Source organism: Micromys minutus, assembly GCF_963924665.1.
Source record: "Micromys minutus genome assembly, chromosome: 14".
Classification (NCBI taxonomy): domain Eukaryota; kingdom Metazoa; phylum Chordata; class Mammalia; order Rodentia; family Muridae; genus Micromys; species Micromys minutus.
Genome location: NC_137983.1, coordinates 46,696,706 through 46,712,728, shown reverse-complemented (window position 1 = coordinate 46,712,728; position 16,023 = coordinate 46,696,706).

Sequence of the window (16,023 nt, the reverse complement as noted above, 5' to 3'; positions counted from 1 at the left end):
AGATCCAACTATTCCACTTCTGGGCATATACCCTAGAGACACTCCAATATACAACAAAGATACATGCACCACAATGTTCATAGCATCTGTATTTATAATAGCTAGAAGCTGGAAAGAACCCAGATGTCCTTCAGTAGATGAATGGATACAAAAATTGTGATATATATACACAGTGGGGTACTACTCAGCCATCAGAAACAATGACTTAACAAAATTCTTAAGAAAATGGCTGCATCTAGAGAATATCATCCTGAGTGTGATAACCCAGTCACAAAAGAACAGACATAATATGCAGTCACTGATATTGGGATGCTAACCCCAGAGGCTCGGACTGCCCCAGAAACAAGTCACAGACTGTGTGAAGTTCAAGAAAAAAAAAAAAACAAAACAAAACAAACAAAAAAAAAGTCATGCTCAATCCTTACACACCAAAAAAAACGACTAATTCTGGGTTACCTCCTGTTTTACATGTACTTTTTGCTCATTGTAACTAGTAAGACCTTAATGCAGAGTATCAAACCTTTAAAAAAAAGAAGAAAAAAGCTAAGCACTGACACAATTGTATTTGTATACATTTATGCAAAAATATTTAATTTTTGTTCTTTTATCTTTGTTTTTTAAAGTAAAGTTTAAAAAAAATAGACTTTGAACATTTCTGTAAGTTCTTTCAGCCATTTGAGATTCCTCTCTTGATAATTCTCTCTTTTCTCTGCCTCCCATTTTTAGTTGGGTAATTTGAGTAGTTGTTTCCCAACTTTTGAGTTCTTTGTACTTTTTGGACATGAGCCCTCTTTTAGACATAGGGTTGGTAAAGATCTTTTCCCAATGTGTAGGCTGCCATGTTGTCTTATTGACAATGTTCATTGACTTAAAGAAGCTTTTCAGTTTCATGAAAACCCCTTTATCCATTGCTGACTTAGAGCTTGAGCCATTGGTATTCTTTTTAGAAAATTGTCTCCTGCACAATTGTGTTCAGAGCTATTTCCCATTTTCTCTTCTTTGAGATTTAATGTTGAGGTCCTTGATCCACATGGACTTGAGTTTTGTGCAGGGTGATAAATACAGCTCTACTTTCATTCTTTCACATGTAGACATCCAGTTGGTCTAGACCAGCACCATTTATTGAAGATGCTTTCTTTTTTTCTATTGTATGGGTTTGTCTTTTTTAGTAAAATCAGTGCCTTGGTCATGGTGTTTTGTCACAGCAATAAAAAAGTAATTAACATATACTTTTATTCAATTTAATGTCTGAAGGAAAATTACTTTGAAAAATTAACCTGGAAGTATGCATTTCCTTACTCTTTTTCCAACTAGACTGAGAACTATTCTGTTGCTTTTTTAATAGCTGATAAAATAATGTAACAACATTCCAGTATTATGCTTTCTGTTGTTTTCTTTAATAGCTGATATAATAATGTAACAACATTCCAGTATTATGCTTCTCTTCATTGGTGTTCTACTACGGGTTCAATATCTCTTATTATTGTATTATTTATCTTCCCAGGCTACTTACATGCTTTCAGATTAGTTTGATGAGTCAAATGTGATTAGGAATTTCTCCTTTCTTCTAAATGTTATAATACATGGCAATATAATTCTGTAAGTATTCTATAACAATCTTCTTGTATTTTTATTTCTAATATCTCATCTTTTATCCCTAATTAATTTTATTGAATTCCCATTTTTCTTTCATTTAGTTATTGTGATTAAGAATTTGTTTTTAATCTTTTATTATGTTTATCTTTTTAATTTTTTAATTTATTTATTTTATGAAATATTACTATAGCTCACAAAATTTGTTACATAATAATATATGATGAATACACATTTTTTCTTTTTCTTTTTCTTTTCTAAGAAGGACTGAGGCTTCCACATTTTGGCCTTCCTTCTTTTTGAGATTCATAAGGTCTATGAGTTGTTTCTTGGGTATTCAGAGATTTCTGGGGTATTTTTATCTTTTTTAAAGATCCAATTTTTTGTTTCTATGATCATTCTTATTGTTTGCTTCATTTAAATTTCCTTAGTATCACCTTTTCCTGACATTTGCTACCTTGCCTATATTAGAGCCACTTTTGCATACTCCAAAGCAAAAAAGACAAAATATAAATAATACATAATATACAATACTCTGTGTGTGTGTGTGTGTGTGTGTGTGTGTGTGTGTGTGTGTGTGTAAAGGGCAAGATAGTTGCCCATGGATTCTAAATACTTCTACCTATTTAGATTAACTCCTAAAGCATAATCATTCAATATCATTCTATCATGAAGCTGGAAGTACACTAAGAATTTTGTATGATTGTTGTCAGCACTGAGAGTTTTCCATGATAGGAAGTAAAATCTAGAAGTGGACATTTGCAGAGTCTGTTTGACTATGAACCTACCTGAAAACATTTTCTTGACATTGCTAGAAGCTACAACAATCATGGGCAATTAGGGGTAGGAAACTGGTTGTCATAATAATATCTTGAGAGCTATAGACCAGAAAATGATGATGACTGTGTTATCTATTTGGTGACTTTAATTCAAGATACTTCTCCCAACAGTGGATAAGGTACGGGAAGTATATTTTCTTCAATCCCTATTCCATCTCCATAGAAACATAGCTTGTGTTATGACAGAGAGGTTCTATAAATACCCTGTCTAATACATGGTCCAGAAGGAGAACATACCTATTGCTGGTCTCAAACAATTTTTATTTGTCCTCCAGCCTAATAGTAAGGACTTAGGTTCTCCAGCAGGCCCCGTCAATTGAAGGCCCTCAGAAAGGAAGTAGATCTGAGACCTCATCTTGGAGAGCAAGTCCCACACCAATGGAGTGTAGGAACAGTCTGGGATGACCATAAATGATCAGAATACCCAGCCTATCTCTAGGTACAATGTTCTTTGGGTATCCCATGATACATTTTGGCGTCAGTGGCTCTTTGGATCCATTTTTTCTTGAAAACAGGGCTATTAGCTTGGAGGAGGACTGTGTCCACCAAGAATTGAATGGGCTTCTTCTCCATTTTCAGAGTTACCCTGGGTTCTAGGAGGTAGTCTGAAAGTCTTCCTCCCTAATTGCTGTCTTCTCCCAGGGCTAACACCTTTGCTGATTGAGGGTGCTTTTCCCAAGGCCTAGATTTCTTGTCCCCAGATTCTACTTGTTAGGGCACTCTCTAGCCCAGTGGATCCTCTCCTTATAAAATGTGCGTTGGTCTTTTTCAAGGTGATTTCTGTCTATCTTTGGTTGGAGTCTCTCTTTTCTGATTTCTCTAAATACTGTAGATAACTTTCTCTGTAAATTATTTTCCTGTTGCCTTTTCTTTTTCCTCTTTATCTATCTCCTTGTGATGGTAGACTTTCTCAGCAACCTGCACAAAATTTCTCAATGACTTGTCCTGTAGTCCCTCTAGTCTCTGAAGCTTTTTCCTGCTATCTACTAGCCTGGTCTATAAAAGCCATAGTCACAGTAGCTTTGTGCTCCCTGCTGCTGGGGTCACAGGGTGTATATTGGTAGAATACCTCTATGAGCCACTCTAGAAAAGTTGATGGCAATTCCTGGGGTCCCTGCTTAACCTCATATACCTTGGTGAAATTGGTGTGTCATCCTGTGACCTCCTTGAGACCTACAAATAGAGCCTGGGTGGTAGACCTTCAGGTTCTCCTTACATTTTGCTATATTAAAGTCCCATCAAGGTCTAGTCAGGGGAATCCTGCTGTCGATGACAGCCTGGTCAATTGATGGTGCCCCCGTGTCTGAGGGGACATTCTTTCAGGCTCCTTACATTATCCACTCTTGCTCTTCAGTCATGAAGAGCACTCTCATGGGTTGTTGCATATCTCAGGTGGCCTGATGAGTAAATAAAACAGTATGAAATTAATCATCCCCTTGGGGTTATCAGAAAAGGAGGTCAGATCTTCTGTAGAAGGTCCTGGAGATGTTCTTTACAGACTCATAAATCTCCATGAGGTTCTTCTCCTTCATGGACAAGACCTATTAGAGTCTGAGAGCCAAAAACAAAAAACAAAAAAGAAAAATCTTTTATCTAAGGGGGCATCCTCTAGTAATTTTTTTCGGGTAACTATATAGAGCACTTGGTCTGGGTGCCTGAGGGAGTATGGCCTAAAGTATCTTTTCTTTACTGCTTTGATTACCTGCAAACCAAAGATTCCTATGGGTGGCCACCCTACTCTGAAAGTGGGCTATTTGGAAGAGCGGAGAGTAACTAACTTGCCCTTCTTTATTATCACTGACAAGTTTTTTCTTTACAAGTTTAACTAGGATGTTTAACAGGGTAGACTTAGTATTTCCCATGTCCAAAAATAACATCGGCTCAAGTCCAAGTCCATGAAAACAGAGAATGACAATCAACACATAGTTCACCCCACCATGGGTACAGAGCAAGACTCGGTTGGCTCCTGTCAATACTTACAATCAACAGAGATTAAGACAATCAAACATATAGACATTACCCCTGCCACAGGCACAGAAACCAGGTAAACAGGCTATCCTGCCAGCAGACACTGACATGGAGTTAAACAGGTGACCTTGACAGCAGACAATGATAGAGTCAAACAGGTTCCAAATGAGGAACCTGAAGCCTCCTTCAGACTCTCCCTGGTCATGACTTACAGACACTCACAAGCAAACTAAAACTGAGACCAAGAGAAGGACAGAAAATCAGAAAAGACAAGACAACTGCATGGTGCCTGACCTTGAGGCCTGTGTTCTCTATTCATTGGCCTCTCACATCCCTTCAGGGAGTCTCACTTCCCAGACATCACACCAAATGTAAGGCCCAAATTGAGTCTTATCTACTTAGAGGGTCTCATAAATGAGACAAGAGATCAATGATTGATGCAAGAGCAAGAGATTTATTAGTCCAGTGCACTGGGGTGGTCTACATCCAGAGAAGAGGCAACCCCAAACTTCCCATTAGTACAGTTTTTATATATTTTGTAAAGGGCAGGTTATATTAGTGGTGATTAGACAAGCAAGCATTGGTGATATCATTTGACTTTAAGGTGACTTGCTGCTGCCAATTTGAGCTGTGTTTGGGTTCTTGGCCCACACTCCAGGGGCTAAGCTGGGCTGGAATAAGGGTGGGTGTCCAGATAAGGTTGGGACAATTCTTACTGGGAGGAAGGGCTGCTTGGTATCCTAGAGACACTCTTGGAACTGTGGCTAGATAAAATTGAAGCATTTTTTCTTGAAGGGGAGGGGTTACTCAGTACCTTGCTGCTGGTGGAAAATTATTAGCCTATTCTTTTCAGTTTCAACAATCATGTACAATTATGAGTAAGAAACAGGTTGTCATAATAATATGTTGAGAGCTATAGACCAGAAAATGATGATGACTGTGTTATCTATTTGGTGACATTAATCAATGTTTCTCCTTATTGTGAATAAAGTACAAGAAGCACATTTTCTTCAATTGCCATTCCATTTCCATAGCAACATAGCTTGTGTGATGACAAAGAAGTTTTATACATGCCCTGTCTGATACAGTGTTCACAAGAAAATCATAGCTATTGAGCAGTATAATTGTTCCTAGTGAAATTTCAGATTTTTTGAAATGAGAATGGATGCATTAAGTTAATGGTTACCATACTGGACTAAGCAACTCAGAGAACACAGCTGAATAAACAAAGCTTCTTCTCTTGGCTGGTGATAAATATATAAAATCTTTGTAATCAAGTCAGATTAGTATTTGATATAAACACCTTATTTAATGTCAATTAACTGTAAATGCCTGTCTCTACAAATTATCACACTCTAGGATACTAAAGGGACTAGAACTTTCTTATAAGCAGGAATATAAGCATAAATTACCAGAGAATGTGAGTAAAATTATAACTTTCATAGTTTCCAAGTGCCTGGCCTGTGGAGTCTTCAGTGTAGATATGAGGAGGGAACTGACAAATGGAAGGCAAGAAATATAAAGAAGGAGAGCAAGTCTAAAGTGATGATCAAGCTCTTATTTATTTTGTTCCAAAACCATTTATTTTAAAGAAAAACAGGGATAATTACATGGGGAGGGGGGACTTTCCAGGTACAACAGAATGTTCTGCCAAGCAAGATGTTGCCTAGGTGACAGTTCTACTCAGCTAGCTACCTGAACACAGTGAGATCAGCTGGTTTCTGGAAAAAGGCATCTATTGTGGGAAACAGAAACCTAGGACTAGATCTATATAAAATGGTGATGCTGAGGCTAAGGAAATTTTGTAATTCTGTTGGCTCCTAGCAAATCCTCCCTTTTCGTTTTATGACCCGTGTGAACATAGGCAAGTAGACATCTATCAATCTGGTGAGCTTTAACCAGAGAGGGGAAGCATTGACCTGGTCCTCCTAGATGTGTTTACATGCTGTCTTTTGAGGAAGAGAGGGTCTAAGTGTTCTATTCAAGAATGGCCAAGGAACATCTTTGAACCCCAACCTCTGTGCAACCAGGTTTGCTTCACAGGGGACTTAGAGATAAAATGCATGGTCCTCTCCTTTCAGTGCTTTACCTCAAAACTCTCAATGGTGCCCACACTGCTCATAAGTGAGCATGCACAGATATGAGTTCTATGCAGATCCTGTAGGAGGCCCACTCACCGTGGGTTCATCAAGACCATGATCTGCTAGATCAAGTTGGTGGTGATGGACTTGTATAGTTTTAGATGCCAGGGAGTCAATTTACTGGCAGATAAACTTGGCAAGCCTATTAAAGGCCCAAAATGCAAAGGCCAACAATATCAGGAAACCTACCAATGGGCCAAGAATACAGGAAAGAAGGGTGGTAACCCATGGAGAAGTAGAAAATCAATTTTCAAACAATCCTTCTTCTTGTCCTCTCTGCTTTTTGCGCTGTTCTAACTCTTCTCTCACCTTGGACATACTATCTCAACCAACTCCTGTTTGGTCAATATAAAAGCAACATTCCTCTTTTAATGCTGCACAAAGGCCCACATGCTGAGGTGATGTTGAGGGGCTGATAGGTGTTTCTTCTGTCTGGCTCACCACATGTCTGGGATAAGTACCATCTTTGTTTCCTGTAAGAAAAGAGAATGCCTTATAAGAGGCATTCTGTCCACTAACTAAATGAGGGTAAATTTAAAATATGAGTATCTACATGTTTTACTAATCCTTCTGGGAGCCATCAGGCATCCTTTGGAAACAAAAACACACACTGATCCTCGGCCCCATATGAGGGTTGGATCAGGCCTATTCCATTTAAATGTAAAGTGATCTTTTGATAAGATTTTTCCACGGCAAAATCTTTATTAATCTCTGTGTGCCAAAAGTGTCAACCCAAGCTGCTTTACCCAGCAAAACTCTCAATAACCATATATGGAGAGACCAAAATATTCCAGGACAAAACTAAATTTATACAATATCTGACCACAAACCCAGGATTATAGTGAAATATAGGTGGAAAACCCAGTACTAGGAGGGAAACTAAATCCTAGTAAAAACAAGAAAATACCTAAGCAAGAAAACCAAAAGAAGAAAGACACACAGGCACAATTCTACCTCTAAAAACAAAAATAGCAGGAAACAGCAACCACTATTCATTGATATCTGTTAACATAAATGGACTCAATTCCCCAATAAAAAGACATACGCTATCACACTGGATACATAAACAAAATCCAGCATTTTGCTGCATACAGGAAACTCATCTCAGAGACAAAGACAGACACTATCTCAGAGTAAAAGGGTGGGAAAAAAATTTCCAAGCAAACAGCCCCAAGAAGCAAGCTGGAGTGGCTATTCTAATATCGAATAAAGTAGATTTTCAACCAAAAGTTATCAAAAAAGATAAGGAAGGACACTTTTTACTCATTACAGGGGAAATCTGTCAGAAGGAACTCTCAATCCTTAACATATATTCTCCAAATACAAGAGCACCCAATTTCATAGAGGAAAACCTACTAAAGCTCAAAAAATACATTGCACCCCATACAATAATAGTGGGAAACCTCAACACCCCACTCTTATCAATGGACAGAAGACGGAAACAGAAACTAAACAATGACATAGTGAAACTAGCATGGGTTATGAACCAATTGGAATTAATAGACATTTACAGAACATTTCATATTAAAACAAAAGAATAAACCTTCTTCTCAGCACCTCACGACACCTTCTCCAAAATTGACCATATGATCAGTCACAAAACAAGCCTTAATAGATATAAAAAGATTAAAATACTTCCATGCATCCTATCAGATCACCATTGTCTAAGGCTGGTCTTTAACAACAACAAAGACAACAAAAAGCCCATATACACATGGAAAATAAACAAAGCTCTATTAAACGATAGCATGGTCAAAGAAGAAATAAAGAAAGAAATTAAGGATTTTCTAGAATTTAATGAAAATGAAAACACAACACACCCAAACCTATGGAATGCAATAAAAGCAGCATTGAGAAGAAAACTTATAGCTCTGAGTGCTTCCAAAAAGAACCTGGAGAGAGCATACACTAGCAACTTGAGAGCACAGTTGAATACTCTAGAACAAAAGGAAGCAGATACACCCAAGAGTATACAGCAAGAAATAATCAAACACAGAGCAAAAATTGACCAAATAGAAACAAAAAGAGCAATTCAAAGAATCAACAAAACCAAGAGCTGGTTTATTGAGAAAATTAACAAGACTGATAAACTCTTAGTCAGATTAACTAGAGGCAAAGAGAGAGTATCCAAATTAACAAAATCAGAAAGGAAAGTTGACATATAACAACTGAAACTGAGAAAATTCAAGAAATCATTACATCCTACTAATAAAAGCCTATACTCAACAAAGCTGGAAAATCTGGAGGAAATGGATGAATTCCTAGACAGATATGAGATAATAAAGTTAAATCAGGACCAGTTAAACCATCTAAATAATCCTATAACACCTAAAGAAATAGAAGCAGTCATCAAAAGCCCCCCCCCCTCAAGAAAAATCCCAGGTCCAGATTGGTTCAGTGCAGAATTCTATCACACATTTATTGACAACCTGATACCAATACTATCCAAACTATTCAACAAAATAGAGTCAGATGGAACACTACCTAACTCATTTTTCAAGGCCACAATAATCCTTCTTCCTAAACCACACAAAGGCCCTACAAGGAAAGAGAACTACAGACCAATCTCACTTATGAATATTGATACAAAAATACTCAACAAAATCCGTGCAAACCAAATCCAAGAACACATCAAAATGATCATTCACCTATATCAAGTAGGCTTCATCCCTGGGATGCAAGGATGGTTTAATATATGGAAATACATCAACATAATCCACCATATAAACAAACTCAAAGAAAAAACCCACATGGTCATCTCACTAGATGCTGAGAAAGTATTTGACAAAATTCAACACCCCTTCATGTTAAATGTCTTGGAAAGACAGGAATCCAAGGCCCATATTACACATAATAAAAATAATATACAGCATATCAATAGCCAACATCAAACCTAATGATAGGAAATTGAAGCAATCCCTTAAATAGGGACAAGACAAGGCTGCCCACTCTCCCCCTACCTATTCAACATAGTACTGGAAGTCTTGGCCAGAACAATTAGACAGCAAAAGGAAATCAAAGAGATACAGATTGGAAAGGAAGAAGTAAATACATCACTGTTTGCAGATGGCATGATAGTGTACATAAGAGACCCCAAAAAATCCACCAGAGAACTTTTACAGCTGATAAAAAAAAAGTTCAGCAAAGTGGCTGGATACAAAATTAACTCAAACAAATCAGTAACCTTCTTCTACTCAAAGGACAAACATGCAGAGAAAGAAATTAGGGAAAAGATATACTTCACAATAGTCACAAACAATATGAAATACCTTGGTGTGACTCTAAGCAAGTGAAGAACCTGTATGACAAGAACTTCAAATCTCTAAAGAAGGAAATCGAAGAAGATCTCAGAAAATGGGAAGATCTCTCATGCTCATGGATTGGAATGATCAACATTGTAAAAATGGTCATCTTATCAAAAGCAATCTACACATTCAATGAAATCCCCATCAAAATTCCAACCCAATTCTTCATAGAGTTGGAAAGAGCATTGTGCAATTTCATCTGGAATAACAAAAGACCTAGAATAGCGAAATCCATTCTCAACAACAAGAAACCATCTGCTAGAATCACCATCCCTGACCTCAAGCTATATTACAAGGCAATTGTGTTAAAAACTGCATGGTACTGGTACAGAGATAGGCACATGGATCAATGGAATAGAATAGAAGATTCAGAAATGAGCCCTCACATATATGGTCACTTGATTTTTGACAAAGGAGCTGTAAACATTCAATGGAAAAAGGTCAGCCTCTTCAACAAATGGTGCTGGTCCAACTGGCACTCAGCATGCAGAAGAATGAAAATAGACCCTTCTTATCTCCTTGTACAAAGCTCAAGCGTAAGTGGATCAAAGATCTCCACATTAAACCAGGTACACTGAAAGTATTAGAAGAGAAAATAGGGTAAACCTTAGAACATATAGGCACAGGAGAAAATTTCCTGAACAGAACACTAATGGCTTGTGCTCTAAGGTCAAATGTCGACAAATGGGACTTAATAACATTGCAAAGTTTCTGTAAACTAAGGACACTGTCAAGAAAACAAAATGGCACCCAACAAATTGTAAAAGATCTTTACCAACCCCATATCTATAGAGGCCTAATATCAAAGGTATACAAAGAACTCAAGAAATTAGACACCAGAGAATCAAACAATCCTATTTAAAAATGGGGTACAGAGCTAAACAAAAAGTTCTCAATTAAGGAATATCGAATGGCTGAGAAGCATCTAAGAAAGTGCTCAACATCCTTAGCCATCAGGGAAATGCAAATCAAAACAACCCTGAGATTTCACCTCACACCAGTTAGAATATGGCTAAGATCAAAAATTCAGATGACAGCAGATGCTGGTGAGGATGCAGAGAAAGAGGAACACTTCTCCACTGTTGGTGTGGTTGTAAACTGGTACAACCACTCTGGTAATCAGTCTGGCGGTTCCTCAGAAAATTAGACATAGTACTACCTGAAGACCCAGTTATTCCACTTCTGGGCATGTACCCCAGAGATGCTCCAACATACAACAAAGATACATGCACCACAATGTTCATAGCAGCCTTATTTATAATAGCCAGAAGCTAGAAAGAACCCAGATGTCCTTCAGTAGATGAATGGACACAAAAATTTTGGTATATTTACACAATGAAGGATGCTCAGCTATCAGAAACAATGACTTCATGAAATTCTTAAGAATATGGATGTATCTATAGAATACCATTCTGAGTGAGGTAACCCAGTCACAAAAGAACAGACATAATATGCAGTCACTGATAGTGGGATGCTAACCCCAGATGTTCGGACTGCCCCAGAAACAACTCACAGAGTATATGAAGTTCAAGGAATCAAAGGCCAAAAAAATGAAAAATCATTATGCTTAATCTTTACACACCAAGGAAACTTTGGATATTTCCAGGTTAAATCTTGTTTTACATGTACTTTATGCTCATTGTAACTAGTAGAATTTTAATGCATACTATCCAACCTTTAAAAAAATTTTAAGTACTGACAAAAATGTATTCATATACTTTTATGCAAAAAAAATGCTTTTAAAATCTGTACATTTATCTTTGTTTTTTAAAATAAAGTTGTTCAATTAAAAAAAGAAATTATAGGACTGGTAATAAGTCTGATAGATTTTGTCTTAGCTTTTTCTATTGTTTCCATTTTTTATGGTAAGGCTGGTGCATGTTGGATGTGGACACAGCTGACCAGGCCTAGAGATTGGATATGGTAAAACTGAGATGAAGCCAGGTGGTTGGGCTGGCATGCAGAAGAATGGAGAGACTGTGTGAGGGTTCAGCAGATTAGGCATCAGACAGGGAGGTGCTGGCAAGGTGAGCTCTTTCATAGAGCACTGGTTTGGTCTGGCCTCGGGGCTGGGTATGGCTCAGGTGGAGTCAAGTTGGGTGCACAAAGTTATTTGGTTTTGTTCTTTTCCTTTTTAAATGTGATAAAGAACATATATGAAACCTTTCCCTTTAACCATTTAATGTATGCATTTCAGTAGTATTGAGTATATGACCTTTTTTATACCATTAAAAAACATATTCATAAAAGAAAAGAAATGAAATGAAAAAGAGACTGAAAGGTGTGCCCAAAGAAGAGGACCATTTTGCCAAACACTTCTGTGGGAGTGTGACTTGCAGCACATATAACAAACAAAAGCGGTTTATCATATGAAATTAAAGAAACTCCTTGATTTTGGATAGCTTTTTCAACCAATGTTAAAGTTTCTCGGACTTCAGGACACAGAGCAGAGCCTGGCCCAACAGCAAGCCGGAAAGGCGGCTCAAACAGGCTGAGCAACTGGTGAGTGGGAGACCTAGGCTGCGGGGGAGCAGACGGATCTCTGAGGAGTGCACACGGAAAGGGCAACCCCTGCCCTGACCTGCCCTGTCCTCCCCGATCCAGTGACCGGGAACAGATCTTAGGAACTTCTGTTCCCACCCGGAGACGACTTCAGGACGCAGAGCGGAGCCTGGCCCAACCACCAGCCGGAAAGGCGGCTCGTACAGACTGAGCAACTGTGACCTGGAACAGATCTTAGGAACTTCTGTTCCCACCCGGAGACGACTTCAGGACGCAGAGCGGAGCCTGGCCCAATGCCAGCCGGAAAGGCGGCTCGTACAGGCTGAGAAACTGCGACCTGGAACAGATCTTAGGAACTTCTGTACCCACCCGGAGACGACTTCAGGACGTAGAGCGGAGCCTGGTCCAACTGCCAGCCGGAAAGGCGGCTCGTACAGGCTGAGAAACTGCGACCTGGAACAGATCTTAGGAACTTCTGTTCCCACCCTGAGACGACTTCAGGACATAGAGCAGAGCCTGGCCCAACAGCCAGCTGGAAAGGCGGCTCGAACAGGCTGAGCAACTGGTGAGTGGGAGACCTACGCTGCGAGGGAGCAGAGGGATCTCTGCGGAGTGCACACGGAAAGGGAACCCCCTGCCCTGACCTGCCCTGTCCTCCCCGACCCAGTGACCGGGAACAGATCTTAGGAACTTCTGTTCCCACCCTGAGATGACTTCAGGACACAGAGCAGAGCCTGGCCCACCTGCCAGCCGGAAAGGTGGCTCGGAGAGGCTGAACATCTGTGACCAGGAACAGATCTTAGGAACGTCTGTTCCCACCCGGACTCAACTTCAGTACGCAGAGGGGAGCCTGGCCCAGCTGCCACCCGGAACCTGGGCTGCCGGGGAGTAGAGAGATCTCTGAGGAGTGCACACGGAAAGTGTACCAGGGACACAGACCAGATACAAGGGAAAGGCAAGAACATATCACTGACAACAAAATGGCAAGAGGAAAGAGAAAGAGTATATCCCAAGGAAACCAAGACAATCTAGCAACACCAGAACCCAGCTCTCCGATAGTAGCAAACATCGGAATTCCAAACACTCCAGAGAAAGAAGACACAGACCTAAAATCATGCCTCAAGACGCTGATAGAGTTACTTAAACAAGAAAGGGAGGAAAAGCAAAAAGATTCAGAAACTTTTAAAGAAGAAACAAGAAAAACACTCAAAGAACTCAAAGAACGAGAGGAAAACAGAACCAAAGAAATAAAGGAATGGAAGAGGGAAATTAAAACAGAAATTGACACAATAAAGAAAGCGCTAAAAGAGATAACCCTAGAGTCAGAACACCAAAAAAAGAAATCAGGAGTCACAGAAGCAAGCATTTCCAACAGATTACAAGAGATCGAGGAGAGAATCTCGGGGGCAGAAGACAACATTGCAAACAAAGAAAAAACAGCCAGAGTAGATGCAAAAAACAAAAAGCTCCTAACCCAAAATGTCCAGGAAATACATGACACAATGAGAAGACCGAACTTAAGGATAATAGGAATAGAAGAGGGAGAAGAGTATCAACTAAGAGGCACAGTAAATATCTTCAACAAAATCATAGAAGAAAACTTCCCTACCCTCAAGAATGAGATGACCACGAGCATAAAAGAAGCCTTCAGAACTCCAAATAGGTTGGACCAGAAAAGAAATACCTCCCGACACATAATAGTAAAAACATCAAGTGCCCAAAGTAAAGAAAGAATACTAAAAGCAGTAAGGGAAAAAGGTCAGGTAACATATAAAGGCAGACCAATAAGACTCACACCCGATTTCTCAACAGAGACTATGAAAGCTAGAAGAGCCTGGACAGACATCATGCACTCCTTAAAAGAGCACAAGTGCCAGCCCAAGCTGCTATACCCAGCAAAACTATCAATCACCATCGATAGAGAGACAAAGATATTTCAAGACAAATCAAAATTCACACAATATCTGACCACAAACCCAGCACTACAACGAATTATAGGTGGAAAACCCAATACAAGGAGGGAAAATACAGCCTAGTAAAAACAAGAAAACTCCTAAACAAGAAAACTAAAAGAAGAAAAAAACACAGACACAACTCAACCCAAAAAAGCAAAAATGGCAGGAAACAGAAACAATTATTCCTTGATATCTATTAACATAAATGGTCTCAACTCCCAAATAAAGAGACATAGACTATCAGACTGGATACATAAACAAAATCCAGCCTTTTGCTGCATACAGGAAACTCATCTGAGAGACAGAGACAGACACTATCTCAGAGTAAAAGGGTGGGAAAAAAACTTCCAAGCAAACAGCTCCAAGAAGCAAGCTGTATTGGCTATTCTAATATCGAATAAAGTAAACTTCCAACCAAAAGTTATCAAAAAAGATAAAGAAGGACACTTTTTACTCATTACCGGGGAAATCTGTCAGGAGGAACTCTCAATCCTTAACATATATGCTCCAAATAAAATATCACCCACATTCATAAAAGAAACTCTACTAAAGCTCAAAAAATACATTTCACCCCACACAATAATAGTGGGAGACTTTAACACCCCACTCTCACCAATGGACAGATCAGGGAAACAGAAACTGAACAAGGACACTGCAAAACTAGCAGAGACTTTGAACCAACTAGAATTAATAGATACATACAGAACATACTATCCTAAAGTAAAAGAATACACCTTCTTCTCACCACCCCATGGCACCTTCTCGAAAATTGACCACATAATTGGACACAGAACGAGCCTTCATTGATATAAGAAGATTGACATACTCCCATGCATCCTCTCAGATCACCATGGTCTACAGCTGGTCTTTAACAACCACAAAGACAACAAAATGCCCACATACACATGGAAACTAAACAACGCTCTGTTAAAGGATAGCAGGGTCAAAGAAGAAATAAAGAAAGAAATTAAGGACTTCCTAGAATTCAATGAAAATGATAACACAACATACCCAAACCTATGGGATGCAATGAAAGCAGTATTGAGAGGAAAACTCATTGCCCTAAGTGCTTCCAAGAAGAAACTGGAGTGAGCTCACATCAGCAACCTGACAGCACAGCTAAAAGCCCTAGAACAAAAAGAAGCAGATATACCCAAAAAGAGTAGACGGCAAGAAATAATCAAAATTAGGGCAGAAATAGACCAAATAGAAACAAAAAAAAACCATTGAAAAAATCAACAAAACAAAGAGTTGGTTCTTTGAGAAAACCAACAAGATTGATAAACCCCTAGCCAGACTAACTAAAGGGCAAAGAGAGAGTATCCAAATTAACAAAATCAGAAAGGAAAGTGGTGACATAACAACTGAAACTAAGGAAATTCAAGAAATCATCAGATCCTACTACAAAAACTTATACTCCACAAAATTGGAAAATCTGGAGGAAATGGACGAATTCCTAGACAGATACAAGGTCGCAAAGTTTAACCAGGACCAAGTAAACCATCTAAATAACCCTATAACACCTAAAGAAATAGAAGAAGTCATCAAAAGCCTCCCAACCAAAAAAAGCCCAGGTCCAGACAGGTTCAGTGCAGAATTTTATCAAACATTTATTGGGGATATAACACCAATATTCGCCAAACTATTCCAAAAGATAGAATCAGATGGAATATTACCCAACTCATTTTTTGAGGCTACAATAACTCTTGTACCTAAGCCA